The following is a 24,343-nucleotide window of genomic DNA, read 5'->3' as shown; positions in this document are numbered from 1 at the left end:
CTCCAGCCCAGCCCCAGCCCGTTCCAGCCAAGCCCAGCGCTACTGGATGTGGAGACCTGACACGCCCCTGCCCTCTCCCTGGTATCCCAGCGCGTTCCCCATCCTGTGTGTAAGGCCAGAATATAGCACAACAAGTGTAGAGAGAACCTGCTCCCGACTTTGCACTCCTGAGGTTCCAGGGACACCCGGGAGTCAGAAGAGGAGATTGAAATCATTCCTTCACCCCAGAATTTCCTTCCGCCGCTTCCCAGCTTCAAGCACAAGCTCTGCTTTGCGCATGGGTCCCCAACAGGTCGCTGGTAGCCAAGCAGAGGCTGGCGGGAGGGCAGGCAATCACCGAGTGCCAAGCCTGAGCAGAGCTTTCTCTATCTTTCTCCTGGAGGAACCAGGGTGTGGGGAAAAAATAGCAACCCTTCACCTCCCGCTGACCTCCCGCTGTCCCTGCCCCGGAGGGGTTTACAGACCATTTTCAGAAGAAAGGCCATGTGGATTGCTACCCTGAGCAACTGTACCAGCAGGCAGGTTCCTCATGCCCACTAGGAGAGTTTGAGCTCAGCTGGCCACCCACGGGGCCCACTGGCTGGAAATGCAGCTCCAACCCCTAACCCCAGCCAGCAGAGTGCTACAGCAGAGGGCTTGAGTGTTCTCACACTTGTTTTTAATTACTGCAAAAAAAAAAAAAAAAAAAAAAAAAATGTCATTGTAAGAGGCAGCGTGGTTCTCAGTTACCCACACTCAGATTGATGCTCTCCATATGAAACGGTTAGCACAGACATTTAAAAACAATTAGGGACGGTGGCAAGTAGCTCCAAGAGCTGGCTGTGGAGGGAGTGGGGGAAGCCAGGCCATTAGCTCACCGGATAACTAAGTTGTTTGTACTTTTGACGAGGGGAGGGAGGTGATTGGTTTCTTTAATATTTTCCTTTTGATGTCAGACAGGAGCGGAGAAGACAATCGCACGCAAGCATATACGCTCACACACATGAGCTGTGCGCCAGGATAATAAGACAGATGCATCCTTAATGCTTTAGGAACGCGGGCAATGAAAAAGCTGTAGAGGAGCTGCTGACATGCGCAGCAGGTGGGAGCCATGGAAGGGATGCTGGGAATTTACTGAGGATGTGAGCGACGGAACGGTCTGGGTGGGCCCTTGCTTCTGCGTCAGCCCTCTCATACAAGCCACAGTGGAGAAACCGTGGAGTCTGCCTTCCGGAAGTGGCCTGGGAACTGAGAAAATATTTCATGGGGGCTGGGAAGATGGATCAGTGGGCAAAGTGTTTGTTGTGCAAGTTTGAAGGCCTGAGTTTGGATCCTCAGTACCCAAGGAAAAAGCCAGGAGAGGCAGCGCTGGGGATGGGTGGCACACAGAGACAGACAGATTCCTGAGGACTCCTGACTGCCCAGTCAGTCTAGGCAAATCAGTGATCTCTGGATTCAGAGAGAGACCCTGTCTCAAAGAAAAATAAAGTGGGAGAGACTGAGGAAGATGCTGGCCTCCACACATATGTGTGTGCACTGGCATGTATATGTACCTATATGCACACATGCACACTCACATTCATGTCTACACATATACATCACACACACACACACACACACACACACACACACACACACACACACAACCTCAGGGAGCCGGGTTACACTGTCTCCCATTGTGCCTCACGTCCTGCTTCATTACACTGTCGGGTCAGTCCTGCAGAAGCCTGAGGAGTCTGTCTAGATTCCTCCTCTTAGGTTTCCAAGGAAGAACAAGAGATGAGCTGTGACTACTCCACCTCCTAGAGACTAGTTGTGTCCCAAATGACATGTGTGTCCTAAACACCAGTACCTCAGGGTGTGACATGACTTGGAGATAGGGTCTTCATAGCAATCAAGTTAAAATGAGGTCCTTAGGATTAAGACTTCAATCCACTATGACTAATGACCGCGTAAAAGAGAACCACTGGAGAGTGACAGAAACACCCAGGACACTCTAGGAGTGGAGTGGCTGCAAACCAGGAACTGGCCACCATGAGCATCCAGAAAAAGGACAAAGACGAGTTCCACCTACAGTCCAGGGGGACAAGATTCTGGACCCCCAACCTCCAGCATTGTGGTAATGGAATGTTTCCATTCATTTAAGCCACCCAGATTGTGGTCCTTTGCTATAGCAGCCACAGGAAACCCATAGGCTGCCTAGAACCACCCTCCTCCCCACCTTCTGAAGATGCTGTTGTGGTGATCCATGATGTTCCCACATGCTTATCCAGCAGACACTTACTAACAAGAATGTGATGGGAAAGGCACAGAAGAGGTGAGGAACTCGGTGAGCAGGTGGTGGCTGGTCTGGTTCAGAGTCCTAAGAGGACATCAGTTCTCTCTCAGCTGCCCTACAGCATCTCCTCTCACAGCTTTTCCCGGGCTTTCTCACCGTGTTCTCAGTGGTCCTTCTCGTTGTGGAAAGAACACGGGTTTGCAGAAAGTGCAGTCTCAGTAGCAAAGCTGTTTCCCATACCAGCTGTGTGAACCTGGTAATTAACCACCCCAAAACATCCCCCCTCACTTGTAGAGTGTTAGTGACTTTCCTTCTTCCCGAGACCAAATACTTGGCAATAAAACCCAAAAGGATGGAAGGTTTATTTTGACCCAGCTAGAGGGAATGGAGTCAGTCATGACAGGGAGTGGCATGGTGGCCAAAAGCCTAGATTGGCCATTCACAGGGGCTGGAGAGGTGGCTCAGCGGTTAAGAGCACTGGCTGCTTTTCCAGAGGACCCAGGTTCCATTCCCAACATCCACATGGCAGCTCACAACTGTCTGTAATTCCAGTTCCAGGGGATCCAACACCCTTACACAGACACAAATGTAGGCAAACACCAACGCAAATAAATAAATCATTTTTTAAAAATGGCTGTTCACATTGCATTACTCACCAGGAAGCAGAGAATAGACAGGGAGTGGGGCCAAGCTGTGAAAACCTCAGACCCATCCCTCAGTGGTCCACTTCCTTCAACAAGGCTTCACCTTCTTGAGGTTCCACCACCTTCCAAAGCAATACCGCCAACTGGTGACCAAGTGGTCAAATGCATAAGCCTATGCTGAATATTTTACACCCAAACTACCAGCTGTAGGCAGAGGGCTGACTGGAAAATAAAATAAAGTAAAATATAATATGTGCCGTGGTGATAGTGGTCACACTAGGAAGAGAATTCACATGTGCTGTCTTCTTGGATGACCAGTTATCATCCACAAAGATGTGCCCCTGTGCCTTTCCTGGGCTCTGTGACACAGACCAATAGCTCAAAAATTATTTCCAGCCATGTCTTATTGATAATTCTTAGTGCATATTCCCAACCTTTCCCCATTTTATGTTTATACAAATTATAAAAAATAAAAAAGGTGACTCTAAGTCTCAGATACAGCCATACTCACTTAGAAATGATTCTAGAATATTGCCCAGAGTACTATCTCAATTAATGGTGTATCCAGTACTATTCTGAATGAGGAAAGATGTGATTTTTCAACTCAGCTGTTGGCTAAAGAGTAAACTGCAGATCAAGCTCCTAGATGACACTTCCAGGACTCACAGTGAGCCCTAGGCCAGAAACAGAGAACCAAAGGAAAGAGGCTTGAACTAAAGGGGCAATCTGGTAGAAGCCAGCTGCTGCCCCTCTGCACAGCCGGAGCCAGACTCCAAACCTGGGTCAGCCTGGCTCACTGCCGGTCCTCAAGAAGCCAGGCTGCTTCTTGAAACACCAATGATTCTTTAATTTGCAGAGCTGTGGGCATCTCCATATGCCACCTTGGAGTGGGATTGTCTCACAACAGGCACAAGAGAATCGCACCTCGGCAAGGAGCTCAGTAAATTCACTGTGAAACATATTTCAGTTCCAAAGGCAATTTTCTAATTAGTAACGACACACAAAGGCTTCGCAATCTGTGAACACTTCCTTTGCTGGAGCTAAGCTTGAATATGTCAGCAACTCTCTTCCTGGTCCAAGACACATGTTCTTAAAAAAAAAAAAAAAAAAATCACAGGACCTTGGTTTGGATTGGAGTGTGGGCACATAGACAGTCAGGCAACAGGTCTGCCCCTCCCATGAGGCCCATACAGGCTGGTCTAGTACCTCCCTGGGCTTAGTAAGCAAAGAGTGCATTCATCCATTTCATGCTCATCAAGGATTCCTCAGGAATGTGACCAAAAAAGACATAGTCCTTTTCCATGAGGAGCTTACAGTCTCCTGGAAAATGTGAAATTACTGCACAAACAGTTGAGTACAGAGCAGGCTGCCATGAGAAGGATTCTTACTAGTCTGGGAAACTGGCAAGGATTTCCCAGTAAAAGTGATATTTAAGCACAATGAGGTGAGCTTAAATTCCAACCATGTCACTTATCTTAGGTATAACTTTTTTCCTAAATGAATCATACTCTCTAAGCTACCCAACTATTTTATGATGGGATTGTTTTTGTTTTATTTCTCTGGTTTTATTCACTTATTTCTTTTATTTAGATTTGTTCTTTGACAATTTCATACACATGTATCATAATACTGATTATTCTCATCTCCTACCCCTTTTTAACTCTCTTTCATGCTCCCATCTACCCTATCTTTTCTCCACAACTCTGTCTCAAATTGCTACTTGTTTGGTTTTGTGCCCCACTGAGTTTAACCAGGGGCCTGTGTGTGTGTGACCATGGATTTGGAGCTATCCACTGAAGCCTGATGGATGGGCTCAGCAGAGGGTACTCAATTGAAGACAATAACTATCCATGGCCTGTACTTTAGCAGGCCCCCAAAGCCCTTTTCCAATCCATGACTGTTGGCAGGGCTAGTCTTGTGCAGTGCCAGTAACCACAGAAACTCATATGAAGGGGAGCACACAGTATTTGTCCTTCTAGGTCTGGGCTAGCTCATTCAGTATAATTTTTCACCATTGTTCATTCACCTACAAATTTCCTAACTTTGTTTTTTTTTAATAGCTAAGTCAAATTCCATTGCATATGTGTACATGTCATTACCCATTCATCAGTTGATGGATATCTAGGCTACTTCTGTCTCCTGGCTATTGTGAATAGAGCAGCAATGAACATGATTGTCTAAGTATTTCTGTAGAATAGTGTAGAGTCCTTTGTGTATATGCCTAGCAGTTGTACATCTGGGTCACATTGTAGTTTTATTTATAGTTATTTGTTTTTAAAAACCCCCCAGATTGATTTTCAAAATGACTACACTAGTTTACAATCTCACCAATGATATAAGGGTTACCACTTACCTCACATGCCAGCATTTGTGGTCATTTATAGTCTCAATGGCGGCCATTTTGACTAGGGTAAGGTGGAATCTTAGCTTAGTTTTTATCTGCATTTCCCTGATGGCGGATTGTGGTGAACACTTTCTCAGTGTTTCCTAGCCATGTGCATTATTTCTTTTGAGAACTTTGCTTCAGATCCATAGACTGCTTTTTAAATTGGGCTGTTTTCTTAAAGTCCACATTTTTTTTTATTTCTTTGCACATCCTTGGCACTAATCTGTTGTCCAATGCATCATCAGTAAAGATTTTCTAACATTCTGTTGGCTGCCTCTTCACTGTAGTGACATTTTTCTTTTTTTCCACACCGTGAGACCCCATTGGATGTTGTTGGTCTTATTTTCTGCACAAATAAAGTCCTATTCAGAAAGATCTATGCCTATAGGTGAAGTGGACTTTCTAGTTTTTCCTTGAGCAGTTTTCAGAGTATCTTCCATTAAAGTCATTGATCCATCTGAGTTGAGTTTTGTGAAAGGTGAGAGGTAGGGATCTATTCTCGTTTTTCTTCATGCATCCAAACCCCCAGCATCATTTGTTGAAGATGCTTCCCTTTCTATAGCATATATTGTTGGCTTCCTTGTCAAAAAGCAGACAGCTTGTGAGTGTGTGTGTGTGTGTGTGTGTGTGTGTGTGTGTGTGTACTTATATCTGAGTATTCTATTCCGTTCTACTGACCTATGTGTTTTGTTTTGTTTTGTAATATAATTTGAAATCATGTATGGTGCTATCTTCCTCAGTATTCTATTTGTTTAGGATTGCTTTGGCTATACTGGGTCTTTTGTGCTCCCATATAAATTTTAAGATTATTTTTTGTTGCTGTTTTTTGATACAGAATCTCACTGTGTAGTCCTGGCTGACCTTAAACTTACAGAGATTCACCTGTCTCTGCCTCCCTAGTGCTAGGATTAAAGGCATGTGCCACCATGTCTAGCTGAGATTATTTTTTATTATATGTGAGGAACAGTTCTGGAATTTTAATTGGGATTGCATTGATCTACAGATTACTTTTGGTAGGGTGGTCATTTTCACAATATTTAGTCTTCTGATTCATAAATGTGGAAGGTCTTTCCTCTTCAGGTATCTTCATTAATTTCTTTCTTTGTTATCTTAATAACTTTTGTTGTAGAGGACTTTTGTTTCCTTTATAAGGTTTTTTATAAATATTTTGTATTTTTTCTCTTTCTTTTTTTTTTTTTAAGCTGAGGATCGAACCCAGGGCCTAGGCAACTGCTCTACCACTGAGCTAAATCCCCAGCCCATATTTTATATTTTTAATGAGAAAAATTTAATATTTTTCTAGGTATGTTTGCCATTGGTGTACAAGGAGGGCTTCTGGGTTTTGTAGGTTTGTTTTGTACCTGTCCCTTTGCACAAAGTGTTGATCAGCTCCAACAGGTTTTTGTACTTGGGTAGAGTCCTTAGGATCTGTGATGTATAAAATCATATCATTTTCAAATTGGGACATTTTGACCTCTTCTTTTCCTCTCTGTACCCCCTTTTCTTTCATTCTCTTGTCTTATTGCTTTAGCTAAGAATTCAATTATTACATTGGATAGAAATGTAGAGTGTGGACACCCTTGTTTGGCTCCTGATCTTAGAGGGAATTTTTGAGATTTTTTTTTTCATATAGCATGACATTGGCTACAGGTTTGTCACATGTTGCCTTTATTATGTTGACACATGTACCTCCATCCCAAGCTTCTCCATGATTGACGTCAAGAAAGGATGTTGGATTTTTGTCAAAGTCCCTCTCTGCATTTTCTAGATGATCATGCAATTTCTGTCACTGAGTTCATAGTTGATGAATCACATTTATTGGTTTACAAATGTTGAACCATCTCTGGAACAAAAGCAACTTTATCATGACAAATCGTGTTTTTAATACAATCCTGGATTCAGTTTGTAGTAATTTTTAACATAATTTTTTGTTGATTCGTTGGCAGCCCAGACCCTGGACAACTGCACTATCTTTGGTAGTAACCCATGGACATCAACACAGACCCTGACTGTGGCAGCACCATGGGCCCCAGATATGGCCCTTGGCTGCAGCTCTGGCCTGAACATCAGTGTGTAGTATTTTTATTACATTTTATTTCTATATTTGGCCTCTGTTTCTCTGTCTCTTTCTGTCTATCTGTCAGTCTGTGTGTGTGTGTGTGTGTGTGTGTGTGTGTGTGTGTGTGTGTGTAGTTAGGCAGGTAAGTAAGTAAGCAGGTTGGGGAAAAAATTACAGAAGTCAGTGTTCCCCATCCAGGGATTGAACTCAGGTCATCAGCATTGTTGGAAAGTACACTTGCAAAACTTAAAAAAAAAAAAAAAAAAATCTATGTTCATCAGGGAAATAAATCTGCAATTTTTGTGGGTTTTTTGTTTTTGTTTTTTGTTTTTTGTTTTTGTTTTTTAATCTTCATGAGAGTAATACTGGCCTCATAAAAAGAGTCTGGAAGTGTTCCTTATGCTGTATTTTATAAAATGATGTGGACAGTGTTGGTATTTGTTCCTCTTTGGAAGTCTGGTAGAATTCTGCAGTGAATTCTAATTTACCTAAGGGTTGCCAGTCTAGTTTATCCTTGCAAAGAACCAACTTTTCATTTCATTAATCTTATGATTTTTTTGTTTGTATTTCATTAATTTCTGCCTTTTCCTTAATTATTTTCCCCATCTACTGCTTTGTGAACTGGCTTATTCCTCTTTTTCCAAGACCTTGATGGGCATCATTAGATGACTAGTCCTAGGTTTTTCTTAGGAAATTTTTTATTGGTGCTTCAATTTCATTACTAGTTATATATCTGTTTAACTGTTTCTTTATTTTAATTTCAGCAGATCAAGTGCGCCTAGAAATTCATCTGTTTCTTTTGGATCCACTTCTCCAATTCAGTGGAATATATATATTTTTAAGGTATTTATATTTATATATGATTTTCTACATTTCTTTGGCATCTATTTTAATATCTCTATTTTCATTACTAATATTATTAACTTGTGTTCTCTTTCTGTTTCTTTTGATTAATTTGGGTAAAGGTTTATCCTTTCAGAGAATTAACTTTTCATTTCATTGATACTTTGTATTACTTGTTTATTTTGTTAATTTCTGCCTTGATCTTAATTATTTTCCCCATCTACTACTTTTGGGATTGGTTTATTCCTAATTTTCCAAGGCCCTAATGTGTGTCATTAAGTTACTTGTTTAAGACCTCACTGATTTTTTTTTTTAATATAGCCACATAGTACTTCATTGTGTCCCATACATTTTGATGTTATGCTTTCATTTTCATTAAATTCTAGGACTTTCTTTCTTCCCTCCTTAATTTCTCCAGTGAATTATTCATTGTTCAATAATATGTTGTTTATTTTTATGAGTTTGTGTGATTTCTGTAGTTTCTTTTGTTGTTGATACCACTTTCTTCCACTAGGGTCAAATTGAATACAAGATGTAATTTTAATTTTCATGTAATTGTTGAAGCTTGCTTTGTGTCCTAATATGTCATCTATTTTGAAGGAAGTTTCATGGGCTATGGGAAGAATCTGTATTCTTTGGAGTTTGGGTAGAATGCTCTGTAGATGCCTATTAGGTCCATTTGATTTATGCTGTAATTGACTCCAGTGTTTCTCTGTTTAGTTTTTGTCAAGGTTACCTGTGGATTGGTAATAATGGGATACTGGAGTCACCCACTGTTACCGTGTTGAGGTTAATCTGCTGCTTTACAACTAGTAGTATTTATCTTATGAAATTAGATGTACCTGTGTTTGGTACATATATGTTTAAAATGGGAATACCTCCTTGATGGATTGTTCTTTTAATGAGTATGAAGCAATTTTTTAATGAATATCTTATTAGTTTTTGTTTGTCTGTTTTGTCAAGTATTAGACTAAATATGTCTGCCTTTTTTTTCAATTCCATTTGCTTGGCTACCCTTGTGATGTGGAACAATCTTTTCATACACTGTGAATATTTTTTTGCGCTCATTAGTTTAATAAAAAGGCTAAATAGTCAATATCTAGGCAGGTGAAGGTTCGGCAGGACTTGCAGACAAAAAGAGAGCACAAGGGAAGAAGGAGGACAGAGTTGCCAGCCAGAGGCAGAGGAAACAAGAGATGAACATGCCATGCTGAAAGAAGGTAGTACCATGTGGTAGAGTGTAGACAAGAAATATGGGTTAATTTAAGTTTAAAAATCTAGTTAGTAACAAGCCTAAGCTATCAGCCAAGTATTTATAATTAATAATAAGTCTCCATGTCAGTTATTAGGGAGATGACAGTCCTGTCCTAAACCCTTGTCTTTTTTCTCTAAGGTGATACTATCTTTGATGCTAACATGTGTTTCTCAGAGGCAGAAGAAAGATGGAGACTGTTTTTTAATCCAACCTGATCTCCTGTGGGGGTTTTTTTTTTTTTTTTTGAGAATTTAAACCTTTCATTTTCAGAGTTATTATTAAACAATGTGTAGTAATTCCTGTCCTTCTAGTCTTTTGTGGTGTCTTCTTAGATAACTTCTGATGAACTGTTCTGGTATTGTTTACCTTTCATTTGTGACCTCTTGGTTGTGTCTGAAGTTTTCCCTCCAGTATCCTCTGAAGAACTGGCTTAGTGGTCTTATATTCCTTTAGTCTGTTTTTATCAAAAAAGTTTCTGCTTCTCTTGCAATTGTAATAGACACTTTTGCTGGGTATAATAGTCTGGCTTGACCATCATGAGCTTTAAGATGGAATACATCTTTTCAAGCCTGCAGGCTTTAAAAGTTCCCATCAAGCTAGGCAGTGCAATGCCTTTAATCCCAGCACTCGGGAGGCAGAGCCAGATGGATCTCTGTGAGTTTGAGGCCAGTCTGAACTACAGAGCAAGATGTAGGACAGGCACCAAAACTGCACGGAGAAACCCTGTCTCAAAAAACCAAAAAAAAAAAAAAAAAAAAAGAGAGAAAAAAGTTTCCATCAAACAGACAGCTGGAGCTCTGACAGGTCTGTCTTCATGTATGACTTGGCCCTTCACCCTTGCTGCTCTCAATGCTTTTCTTTAGTCTGTGGTTTTAGTGGTTTAACCATAACATGCCAAGGGGAGTTTCTTTCCTGATCCTACCTATTTGATGTTTTATAGCTCTCATTTCCTTGAATGGCCTCTCTGTCTCTAAATTTGGTGAATTTTCTTTTATGATTTTAATGAAAATATTTGTCATGTCTTTGATGTGGGATTCTTCATCCTCTAGACCCACAGTTCATAAACTTGGCCTTTCCATGGTGTCCCAAATCTGCTGCATACCTCATATGTGAGATTTTTAGTTTATCACTTCTTTGATCAAGTGATTCGATTCTTCTACTTGTCTCCAAGCCCTATTCTCTCTTCTATGTGATCCATTCTGTCAGTGAGGCACTTTCTCCTGACCTTGTCATTAAACTTGATGAGTTTTTCATTTGTTTCATTTCAGTTTATGTTTTCTTCAGTATTTCTGTCTCTATTGAGTTCAGTTTTCATATCCTGAATTGTCCTCATTCCTTCTTCTGACCACTTGTTTGTGTTTTCTTGGACTTCTGTTATCTTGTCCCGAGAACTTAGGGAGCTTTTGGTGTCTTCTTTGAATTCTTTGAACTCATTGACCATGTTTGCACCTGTTCTTTTAAGCTATGTGTCTTGAATGTCTAAGTTGTTCCCCTTGGGGAAGATTTACTTGGGGTTGGTGATTTGAGGAAGGGAGCATATTATTTGGAGTTTTCTTTATTGCTTGTGTTTTTTCCATGGGGCCTGGGCACCTGAGACTTGGGTGTTGGTTGTCATTTATATGAGATTTTAGCTAGCCCACTATGCTGAACTTCCAGTGGTGAGCCGTGCCATATCCTTCCATGGCTTGGGTCCAGGAGCCCTGACAAAGGACAATGAGGGTAATGAAGAAAGGGGACACACACACACACACACACACACACACACACACACACACACACACACCAAAACAAAAACTGAAATTAGAGCAGTGGATCTCAACTTTCCTAATGCTGCAACCCTTTAATATAGTTACTCATGTTGTGGTGACCCCCAACCATAAAATTATTTTCATTGCTACTTTATAACTTTAATTTTGCTATTGTTATGAATCATAATATAAATATCTGATATGCAGGATATCTGATATGACCCCTATGAAAGGGTCATTTGACCCCCCACACTGGGGTCGGTCACAACCTACAGGTTGAGAACCACTGGATTAGATGGTCTGAGCTCTTGGATGGAGAAGCCACAACACCCAAAAAACTCAGAATGTTTACTTATAAAGTTGAAATGGGAGGGGAATTATTGCATAGAGCTGAACAAAAATGTGTCGTTTATGGTATACAGCTGAGCAAGGATGCAGGTTTAGCTAATTTTGGTAGGAACACCTTCTGCAGGTGATCAGTCTTCAGGCTGTGAACATTGAGGAGAGAAAGCCCAGTGGACATTTCCTACACATACTATCTACATTTGTACTTGGACTTGAAGGCTTTTCCTTCACTCTGAGACTCACCAAGAGAAGACTTGGCCACTCCCACAGGTCTGAGACACTAGGTCTTGCCATGGTCATTCCCATGTCGACAAATACATATTTACTTCGGATTTTACTTGCTCCCTACAGGGGTGGATGGCTTGAGGGCAATCTTAAGGAGTAGAGTTTAGGGTATCTGGTTTCTTCCTGTCTCTGGGGTCACAGAAACCACACGAAATGGCTAAGATGCTCAGGAACAGGTTTGTAGGAAGCTGGGGTCTCTTGCTGGACTTAGATCCAGAGCCCCAGTGACTGCTGAGGCATAGGAGCTGCTGGGCCATAGGCCTTTATTCATTTTGGGGACAAGGTGCTATTATGTTCCAGGCTGGCCTTGAAGTTGTGATCTTCCAACCTCAACTTCTTGAGTTCTAGGAATACAGATTGTGTACCACTTTATCCCTTTTTGAGCCTCAAAATTTCTACCTATAAAATGGGCACATAATAGGTACCTGATAGGTTACCATATAAAGATCAAATAAGATCCTGTACTCATAGTACATTGCATGGTTTAAGGTACATAGCAGATGATGAATAAAAACAATATTGCTTTGATTTCAGAAAGCCTTCCAACCTGTGGCTGATGAAGTATCTAGAGACAACACCTAGTTCTTTACTATCTTTTCCCAATAAAGAGACAGACAAGTTAGCTGAGAGAGCTGAGCCCTATTTCTAAAGGGAATCTGCAGTTTTTGACAAAACAAGCAAGCAAGGTATAAAAAAGAGCATCTGGCTACACAATCACCTTAGAAGAATTCTGTGAATGTATACAAGTCTGGAGGTGAGGCTATTGAGCCAGGAGAGGAGACACTCCAATCGCAGAACTCTGGTCCCCAATCTGTAACCAGGAAGCTGGGATCCATAGCCTACACTCCCTGGGGCACTTGAGTTCACTCTCAGCTTCTCCCATCTGTGGTTCTCGGCTTCACTATCTCTAACATGGAGATGGTGCTCCTTCCAACATCCCACTGAGGACCTAAAACCAGTGAATCCTGAGGGAATATGTCTCGAGCTCTAACCTAGAAATACCCTGGAGTATCACTTGTCACCAATGGTCCCATTTGCTTGTTCCTTTCCTTGGGAGTCAGACAATAGCACAGATCCCCCCCCACACACAAACTGAAGTATCCCCTTTCCTATCTGCAAGCCCCTGCTGAGAGCCCCTTGCTTCTGGGGCTTGCATCCTGGCACATTCAGGGGCTGCCATACTCTTCCATTCTCTCCCATCATCTCGTTTCTTTTGGCTAGCCTTTCCCCACGGGCCTTGCTCTTCATCTCTGATTCCAGGGACCCCAAGTGCCTCTCCCCTTCTGGCCAACAGCATCCAAGACCCTGGGCATTTGTTTTCTCCCTGCACGGGGCTACACACTGATACATTTGTACCACAGGAAGCAGAAAACTAGTTTAACATCTCATTTATTTCATAGATGAGAAAGTAATTCCCTGCTGAATGATTGTCCCGAACCAACAATTCAGAGAGGAGGAATTTACTGTGCTGCTGAGGACCGGGGTGCATTACTGTCACGCCGTTATACAAGGGAGCTGGAACCTTTTTCTCTCTCTCTCCTGTTAGCCTGAAGAGAAAAGCCATTAAATATGATTAAGGTTAAGAGATTGCTAAAATTACAAACAGCCGCCATTCAATTATTTTGCTCTATAAAATGCAACGCAGATTGGAGTTATTTCTCTGAAATGTGTTTTTAGAAAATAACATAACACAACTAATGTGGTCTGATCTAGCAAATCAGGTTCCAGATACCACTTCTAATGCAAAGCTAAAAGGCTCATAATTTAACTCAAACTTTGTAACTTAAGGTCTTCAGGTTTTTACTTTATAGAAAAGCTTTATGAAGAGAAAAAAAATCAATAACATCCCAAGTCATAGTCTAAAGTCATCTGCAGCCAGCAAGTCAATTAGTTTTGTCACTGGTTGAAGGGGTGGATAGTTTCAATGCACATATATGTGCATGTTCTTGTGTGTGGAGGTGATCATTCACATGCCTGCACTTGCATGGAGAGGCCTAAGGATGTCGCCCTCAGGAACCTCGTTCACCTCTCTTGAGATTGGGGCCTTTCATTGGCCTGGAGCTGACCAGTTAAGCTAGACTGGCTAGCCACTGAGGTGCAGTGATCCTTCTGTCTCTACTTCCCCAGAACTGAGATGGTGTAAGCATACACCACCACGCCCAGCCCAGACTGGGGACCACAGTCCTCGGGCTCACAAAGGCAAGTGCTTTACCACCTTCCTCACACACCCTCACCTCACTAGACAGAGCATTTTGTTTTGCTTTTGTTTTCTACTTTAAAGATAAAAGAAAAGGCACCAATGTGAGCCTAAACCTTGGAAGTAAATCTCCGGGATTTTTTTTTTTTCTTTCAGTTCCTAGGACAGAAGCTGGGTACTAAGAATGTCAGTTTCAGAGGTGGTAGAAAATGGAAAAATAACTCCTCTAAGCCTATGCAACCCACATGGCCCTAGGGACCTCCCACGGTGCCAGGGAGAGGAGCCCAGGCACTTACTCTCACTGCCCTTGGACTCACGGTTCACATGGCAGATGACTTAATCTAAGCTTAGGACGAATAAAAGGCTCAACTGCATTGAAATGAATTTTCTGTCCAGTTTGTGCTGAAAGTGAAAATAATTGGAAATCCAGACAAACCTCTATGCAGATATATTAGTGGCTGGAGACTTCTGGTTATTATGGTTAATAAAACACCAGAATTACATTACACTCTGTTCACAGGCTCTAGCCCAGAACTCATAGTCCCTCTAGACAGAATATAAGCCATTTATGAGCATAAACTTTGTACACAAGCTAAACACATAAAGCCCATGTATTAGAATTGGACAAAAACATTGCAAGCCAAATAGAAGCCAGCTAAATGCCAAATCCCCTGGGGCTGCAGAGGTGAGAGCTGGCTCACAAAAGCACATGTGGATTTCTCTCTTGGCCACCCCAGCCACTAAGATTAACCAATAAAGATCCTCGTGGGCTCTGGTGCTTCAGATCATATCTTCAACCCAGAATCACTCAAACCTCCAATGCTAATGTCCGGGGCACCCACAGAGCTCTGCAAAATGGAACAGAGGCTGAGAGAGGCAGAAAGAAGCAAAAGAGAAGGCATCGGGGAGAGACACAGAACTGTTGTGTAGCAGCTCAGATCCTCCATTGGTTATCACTAGGCTGCTATCTAAAGCTGAGCCCGAAACACGTGGCTAGACAAAGGATTTTATCTGACTTGTGGATAGGTGTACATGAAAAGAAAGCATGAATAAATATTTTACATTAGGAGTGTCCCTGAAAATCCATGCTAGATAACCAGTAGGGACATTGTGGGGACACAAAAGCTGTCCTTTCTGTCTCCTCTCAGCTCCGCATGCTTCCCTACAAACCCTTCCATCTAGCAAACTTCCTGCATTCAGTCGGTAATGGTTATCGAACACCTACAGTCTATGCCAGACATTGTGCTAGAGTTGAGTTCCTGCACTTGAGGGGGTCTTTATTTGATGAGAGAGAGGTGCATATGTACAAATAATTACGAATAAATCAATCGGGTGGATGATGGAGAGACCAATGGGAGAGGAGCAGAGTGAGGGAGGCTGACTCCCTCCCACGGAGTCAGGGGGCCTTTCATGGGAGAGGGGGCAGTTCCGCCTCATCTGGAGAATGGGGTATTGCCCAGGTAGGTAGCTAGAATGGCAAGGAGGGTGTTCCAGTTTGAGGGCAAAGTCTATACAGAAGCTGTAGAGACGTGGGTAAAAACAGCTTGTCGAGACATTGGTGTAACATTCAACATGGCTAGAGTGTAGAATGGGAAGGAGGTGGGCCAGGAGACAACTCCAGGAAAACAGGGCCAAACTGTGAAAGCCCTTGTACACCACACTAAAGGTGATGGAGATCCACTGGTCGTTTTCCCTCCAAGCAAGAGCAGGTGTGTTTCTGAGAAAGATGGCTATGGGAGGAACATGGGGGCATTGAAAGAAGCTGAGGAGGACAATGGCAGGGAGAACAGCATGGAGGCTGAGAGGCAATAATCCTAAGAAGGAATGTCAAGCCTGAGCTAAGGCTGTGGCTGCAGAACCCGTTCAGCAGTGATTGATTTAAGAGGTATTTAGACAGTAGAAGCCGGAGCACTTGACGTTGATTGAACGGGAGCAATAAGGAAGGGGAATGCGAGAACGGATCTGCAGCAGAGGTACCCAGCAGGCATTTTGAAAATCAGGGTCTGAGACTCAGCGAAGTACTGGGAACCTTGGGGACACTGCATCCTCTGCTCAAGGTCACGGAGAGATGAGACTGTCATATCTCTCTGAGGAGAGCCATGATACAAATGACCCTTTGCCATGGCTCAAAATCCGTACCTCCAATCAAAGCAGAAGTTGCTACGGCATGAAAGAGAAGGAATAACATGGGGAACAGAGGTTTTATGCCAACTGCCATGTCCCAGTTTTGTTTCAAGATGAGACAGCTACTGGAACCAGAGGTAGTGTACTGAATCAAGGTGCTGTTGACTAAAACAAGTAAGATGCTTAAAAGTCCAAACACAGGAGACTGGGGCAAGGTAGCTCAGTCAGAAGGGTGCTTGCAAGAGAACCTCAGTTCAAGCCCTGGAATCCACGTTACAAAGGCAGATTCAGTGGAGTGTTCACAGCCCCAGTACTGGAGAGGAAGAAACAGAGGATCCTGTCTCTGACCAGCAGGCCTAGGCTAATTAAGAAGCCCCGGGTCTCAAAAAATAAAGTGACGGCTCCTGTGGACTACCACTTGAGACTGAACACTGACTTATGCACGTGCACACATACATGCACATGTACACAGACATGCACCCTTCCATAGAAACATATACACATACCTGTTCATACAGGGGCATGTGTATACATGCACATGCACACAAGTCCAGACATAAACCAAGGTGTGAGATTCAGGGTCAAGGCTAGAATGAGGGTAAGCTGGAGGTGTCAGATACCCCACAACAGCAATCCAGGGTGTGATTTTTCCAGAGAAGTACAAGACAAGGGACAGAAAAGTATAAGAAGTTAGAGACAGGTAGGGGTAGAAATGTCCTGGATCCCCTATGTTTCTCAGTGTATTTGTCTGGAAGTTCTTCCACCCTGAATATTTAGCCTCCTCCTGTAGAGCTGAAACCAGCTGATTAGGGTGAGGCTAGCATTCAAGAAAGATCAGTCCCTAAAGCATTTTGGGTAAGGGCTGCCATCTAAGGATTCATCCGAAAACAGAATGTTCATGCAGTCTGTAAAGAAAATGAAAGGCAGAATGATGGATAATGGGTGTGATCACCCTACTCTATCTCCTCCTAGGGGCCTAGCTGACTGGTGAGGGAATGGCTGACTGATTCGGGGTGGCAGTGTGCCACTGCATTTTCTGGTAGGACTCCTCCTGCAATCCCGACAGGCTTCCCTTTGTCCCCAGTTACCAGACAGTGGCCCGAGGCAGGCTGATACCATCTCCCCTCTTCTATATTATGTTCCCCTGCTTGTTCACAGGCTCCATTTTTCCCGAGCCTCTAGAGTTGGGCTTCCTTGGCCTTCCATTTATTTTCCTTGGGCTGCCTGGTCTTTGCCAGAAAACTCCTTTTACTTACCTCCCAGTCAGGAGCCCCTGCCAACCACCAGTGGCCACCTGTTCCCACCCAGAAAAGAGCAGATAGTGCTGGGGTTATACTCCCCCGCTCCTCTGTCTATCCACAGCCACTATAAAGAAAGAGAATAGGGAGAGGGGAGGAGGGGCCAACCCAGAATCAGAAGGCACAGGGAGAGGGAGAAAGAAAACAGAGAGAGGACACAGCTTCTGGGAGAAGAGATCACAAAGAATGGGTACAAATAAACGCAACAGTGCCATAAAAAAAAAAAGAAAGAAAGAAAAAAATTGAAAGGAAGAGATGGCCCAGCCAGAGGGGGCCACAACAATGCACCTGGCCCTAGTGCCCTCAAGAACACACTATCCGGATGCCTTAGACTCTTCTGGGCTCTGCAAATATCGGGGAAGTCCTGCAGGCCTATTTCTGTATGAACTCCACTTGATCTCAAGGCATTCATATAATGGGGCTATTCTTATATCAATGTGCTGCCCAGGCACACCTCTTCCAAAGGCAGCTGGGTCCAGCATCGGGACCATGAAGTGAGAGTCAGGTCACAGTGCTCACCAGGAAGGAAAAGGGAGAGAATAGATGTGCTCAGGTTGCCGAGGCTTCTGTTGTGTAATGTTGTGGCAGGCAAAGCTGGGGCTCCTTTATATACTTAATCATGTTCCATTTCCAGCTGACACAACTCAACAGTGTATGACACAGCACCACTTAATAAGACTCACTTTCAACTTTGGAAGAGGGATGATGAAGGGGGGGGGGGGGGGAGAGGAGGGGAGCCCAGAGGATGAAAATGATAGAGCTTTATTTTAAAACAGAAAGTCTGTTGTCAGTTTAGATTATAGACTAAGCAACCAGGACAGGTCCTCAGAGGTTAGAGGCATCTCCCAAGCACAGCAGAATCTTTGGTACAGAGGCACTGAGCTGGAAAAGGCCAGAGCTTTGCTTAAGGAAGTGGGGTAGCTGTGCATACTGGGTCAAAATGGCATTTATCGTAGCATCTGAGAGTGAAGGAAGCTGGTAAAAGCAGTTGTTCCTGACCTGGACGGTTGCCCAATTTTACCTCTCTAAACAAACAATAATTCCACTGAAAGCAGGGGGCATGCCCTCTTCTTATCCTTGTAAACCTTATAGCACCATGCTGCCGCTAGCCTTCTGTTGGGAGCCCATGAACACCGCGTGTACATCTGCTGGGACAACACTTCCACCCAAGAGCATGACATCATTCCCTGTGAAAACGAGAATGCATAGAAATACAGAGTGTGGTGGAGCCTTAGAAATCAAACAATTCAATTTTCTTACTTCATCCATTGGAAAATTGGGAACCAGAGGTTCAAGAAAAATGCAGATAGTGATCCAACATTTTGTGGTTCATTCAGATCCCAAACCCAGGATTTCTTAGTTTTCATCCACTGCTCCTTCAATGACACCTTGCTGCCTCTTAGATTGTGTCTTCATATAACTTCAGAGGCATCTGTCCACCCATCCATCCATCCACCCACTCATCATTATTCCACCCACTCACCTATCCATCCTCCATCCATCCACCTGTCTACCCACCCACCCCATCATCCCACTCATCATCTGTCCATTTGCCTGTCCCCGTATCTGTTCACCAGTCCTCCCTTCCAACTTTCCTCTGTTACCCTCTCTCTTCCTTTGTCTCTTTCCCTTTTTTCTTCACACACTAGGCTATGCAGAGGGGAGGGGCGATCAAGATAAAGAGCATGAGATAAATCACTTTGTATTCTGCCCAGTTCCTTGCTTGCCTCACTCCTGAGAAAGGAAGGAAAACACACACAAAACTAAACCCCAGCCCATGTGTGAGAGCTATAGTGTGGGCATAGCCTACTTAATATTGATTATAACATGAGTCAGTTGGGATGTGATGGAGAATTTGGGAAGACTTCACCAAAAAATGGTGTAATTTGAATGTTATAATAAAGGACGGTGGCAAATCATGTGGTAAAGAAAAGCATTCAAAGTAAAGAGCCCCTAAATTGACCTTCCTAAACGCTTTTGTTCTGTGGATTCAAGCACACTTCGAGTTTTGTTTGTTTTGATTTGGTTTTGTAGTTCTCAGAATCAAAACAGGAGCTTTGTGAACGGTAGACCACAGACAAGTGCTCTAGACACATACAAATGGTCTGCCACAAGTTCTCTGTCAGTCCATGATGCACCATTCTGTTTGAGTCCATCTGCACCCAAGGACGTCCCTTGAAGCACTTTTTCAGGGGAGACAGTTATCTCATGACTGTCAGGTATCATTGGACTTGCTAATAAGCTGATCACTGAACACCATCTGCGGTCCAGGAGTTAGATCATACCTGCCTGCCATGTACTCATGGAATACCTTGTCTCACAAAGTCTCAACACTTCTCATCAATATAATCTGGCATTTGTAGGTGTTATCTGGCTCAATGTCTGTCTGCCTTACTCTCTAGATGGGAGTAAGCCTCTACAGACATAGCTTGTATATCACCAGGGAGAAAGCTTGTCTAGAGATCGCTGGTGTAAATGGGACCGAGGGGAGAGTGAAGCCATGCGTTGGCACATGGACGGGTGTGTGCATGTGATAACAATGGCCAAGACTTAGGTAGAGAGTTTTGCCCCTCCTCACAAGAGAGAAGAGATCCTACACATCAGTCCTAGATAGTCACACTACCCTCTACATTCTCTCATCTGCCCTAACTCCTGGGGGCACATTTTTAGCTTGAGTTTACAAATGAGGGGTTCTTTGTGAATTCTTTCCAACCTCACTCCCAGAGAAATATAAGTAACATCTCCCTAAAATGATTTTGGTCTTTTGTTCTGCTTCATGGGACCTAAGGGATATCCCGTCCCCTAGGGAACACTTGTATGGAGACCTTAGTCTCCTCTTCTTCCCTGGAAGTCTGGATTGGTTGCTTTTCTGTAACTTTGGAGAGAAAGGGTTAATTTTAGTTTACATTCCATCATGGCAGACAAGCCATGATGGCATCAGAGGTGTGAGGCGGGCATAGCAGTCAAGGAAATTGCCTCACCACATTTTCATTCAGAGAGAAAAGAGGAAATGGGGCCAGGCTATGACATCAAAGTCTACCCCCAATGACATACATCCTCCAGCAAGGCTCCACCTCCTCAAGTTTCCACAACCTTCCCAAAGAATGCCACTAGCCCTGGACTGAGTGTTCAAATACATGTGCCTATAGGGCACATGTATTCCTCATCAAACCACATATAACCTCTACTCAGTTCTGCATAGAACCATTGAAGTCCAGACTCTGTTGATCAGAATAGCCCAAGGCTTCCTCTACTCAGTGTATCTCCCTAATCCCCCTAGAGTGCTCCTACACAAAGTATTACAGTCCTACTTGTTCAGGCCCTCAGTGGTCACTGAACGCACTTCTCTGGGATTTCTCATCTGTGTGGTGTCTTCCCCAGGTTGGATTCAAGCTCCCAGACCACCCCCTTCCTTCTCACTATCCAGCAGCTTCCTGAATCCAGAGCCAGGTCTGCACTTGGCAGCCATTGCTCTGTCCAGGGCCCCTGTTTATCAGAATGCCATCTCCTCCCTGCTTGACCACGGTCTGCTCTCTCGGCCCCACACCCAGCACCCTTCCCCTGCACTCTTGACATGAAGAGGAGACAGATTTCTCTGCTCAAGAGGCTGGAAACCATGGTGATGGCCATGGCTAAAGCGTAGAGAAAACGGGGGCTGGGAGAGACTCTGAGAGGAAGGGACTTTGATTGCAAGGTAACTCATCAATTCCTTCTGACTCAAGGCAGCTTCAAAGAGGAGAGCGGATGCTGTCTCCACCCTCTTCAAAAGAGACGACATCACTGTGGAAAAACCCAGTGACCTTGTGCATATTGAAACAAGGAGTTCACGGATCTGTTTTTCTGCCCTAAATGACTGGGTTGAAAACTAGGTTTGTCAATGTTTGTAGAGGGTTGCAGTGTCATGGAGTGTGTGTGATGCGGTGAATGAGGCATGGCTCTTCAAGGCAGGTCTGGATTCCCATACGCTCCAATAGCAGTTGCATGCTTGATCAAGTTGCTTAGTTCCTCAGGCCCCCAGGTTCTCACACACATGATGGGGTTACTCAGAGGTGGTGAGAGAGCTGGAGACAATGCCAGGGAGACCACTCACACCACGGTGCCTGGTACATGGTAAGTATTCAGCAAAGGGTAGTTCTTACGATGCCCAGGCTCTGTGTTAGAGCCCAGAAAAGGAGCAAGACCACACGATTTATTACTGTCCCCATGTTTCCCATTTTCCCTTTGTTGGTGCGCTTGGGAGGGGTCATGAAGACAGGCAGCTGGGGGAGTTGGGGATGAAAGCAGAAGCCAAGGCTGGTGGAGGAGGGAGGATACATCCCTGCAACTCACCCCTGTCTCTCTAACAGGAGCAGCCGCAATCAGCTTTTCCTCTCCCCTAACTTGTTTCCATGGTTCCCACTCAGACTGCCTCAAAAATCTGTCACACTTTTAGCATAATGTGCAGTGAGCACCACGGCAAACAGCTTTGTGTCACCGGCAGAGTCCAGGCCAGGCCCTTCCTCCTGTTCCCTGGGGAGGCTGCTGGCCCCAGGGTCAGGCTGGGCACCTGCAGCCTGAGTATCCTTTGAGTGCTATACTCTGTCCAAATTACCTGTGCTCTCCAGGTCTCCCTCACAGGTGGACCCATTAATGGTGTCGCATGTACAGCCTGTCAGCTCTCTAATTACACCCTTCAGTGGGGAGCTGCCTGGTGGGTTTTCATGCCTCCTGTTGGGTATCTTGATCCTTGCTGTTGTCAGAAAAAGTTACGGTGTGGCCTGACTGGCAGAGCCGAGGTGCTGGCTCTTGTTTTACCTGGTGATTTATTGGTTTTATGGTCAACCAGCCTCTTAACAAAAAAGTTAGAAAGACCATAGAACTGACTATAGAATCGAAAGATCATTTTCATCATTTATCTGCTGGGCATTTCTGAACAAGTCACTTAGCCTCTCTGGGTCTACAGCAGGGGGATGATGGTAAAGTCTACCCCACAGATGAGATCATATATAATGAAGTCTTTGATATATCAGTGAAGAAATGTCTACTATTCTTCCTAGATCCTGAATCGGGGGGGGGGGGGGCATGAATTTGGACCTGGGTATATGCAGTTAGCTTACTGGGTAACTTTGGGCCAGTCACTTAATCCCTGAGTCACTGTTTTTCTGATCACTTGGGAGTCAAGTAAAGTTATATATACTTTATCTTATAGGATTGCTGTGAGACCAACTTGTGTCAAAGACACAAAATCACCTTGGAAAAACACTAAGAGCTTCACACCAGCAAGGAGGTAGTAACATTTAAAATAAGATTGTGGGAGCCTAGGGAGGTGGCTCAGTGGGTAAGAGCGCTGGCCCTTGCAGAGGACCCAAGTTTGATTTCCAGCACCCACATGGTAGCTCACAACTATTTGCTGCTCTAGTTCTAGAGGATTCCATCCAATCCCTCTTCTGGCCTCCATAAGACCAGCCATGTGTATGGTACACTACAAATATGCAACCTGATGTTCATACACATGAAGTAAAAATAAATGAATATTTAAAAAACAAAACCACAGGGTTTCAGGGACCTGGGGAGGTGGCTCAGGAGGTAAGAACATTTACTGAGCAAGTGTGAGGATCAGCGTTCAAGTTCCAGCCCCTACCCAACTAGCTGCATATGTCTGTGCATGTACACGTAACTCCTAGTGCTGTAGGAGACAGAGACAGGACGATAGCTGGGATTTCTGGCTGCCATCATAGCTCGAGGCTCAGTGAGAGACGCTCTCCCAAGGAAAAAAGGCACAGAATGATTGAGCAGGACAGCTGATGTCTTCTCTGGCCTCTCCATGTGTACACACCTCCTCCCCTCTCTTCCTGCCCCCCTCTATCAGAGAGAGAGAGAAAGAGAGAACATTTAAAGCAAGCTTGCAAACTTGCAGATAAGAAAGGGAGATCTGTGAGCTCTAGATGGTCCCTGGCCCTGTTGTCTCAGGCATCCATCACTATGAGTAGGATGGGATAGTGAGAGGTAGGAGAGCTATGAGCCAAAAGCCCATCTCTGAGGATAGTGAAGAGCCCACAAAGTATAGCAGAAAGACTCCTTGAGCACTCGCGATAGGCCAGACATTGTACCCGACACTCCACACACCTTCTGTCATTCAATCCCACCACTCCTGAGACAGCATAATGAACATCATGTTCAACAGTCAAGAAACTGAGTCTGGTTGAGATTAACAATCCAGATGGTCACATCTCACGAAGCACAGAGCTGGCACTTCAGACTTATTCCGTCTCACACTCAAACTACAAAGTAAGAGCAGCTGATACTTCTTGGGCACCTCTTGTGCACAAGGACTGCCCCACTGCTGTCCCTGAGCTAAGCCTTAGGTCTCACGGAGGATATGGATACTTATCATCACTAACTTTGGTTTTTGTTTTTGTTTTTTTGTTTTTCGAGACAAGGTTTCTCTGTTTAGCTTTGCACCTTTCCTGGAACTCACTTGGTAGCCCAGGCTGGCCTCAAACTCACAGAGATCCACCTGTCTCTGCCTCCCGAGTGCTGAATTAAAGGCATGTGCCACCACCACCTGGCCTCATCACTAATTTTTAGATGAGAAAACAGATACAGCACATTCAAGAAGCTTTCCTGAGGAATCATGTCTAGTCAATGCACATCACTCCTTACCTTAAAAAAGAATACATACATACATACATACATACATACACACACACACACACACACACACACACACACACACACACACATACATACATGTATATAGCACTTTTCTTAGTTCTTTGGGAATTTCATACAGTGTAACTCAATCATATTCATCCTGACTCCTCCCCCTAACTCATCCCAGCCACCCTACAGAATTTGAGAAAGTTTTTGACAGCTACACATTGTCAGTCATGGGATTAATCTCTAGAATATATAAAGAACTG

This window comes from Onychomys torridus, chromosome 7 (genome assembly GCF_903995425.1).
Source record: "Onychomys torridus chromosome 7, mOncTor1.1, whole genome shotgun sequence".
NCBI classification, from domain to species: domain Eukaryota; kingdom Metazoa; phylum Chordata; class Mammalia; order Rodentia; family Cricetidae; genus Onychomys; species Onychomys torridus.
Note: the sequence above shows the minus strand (reverse complement) of the source record.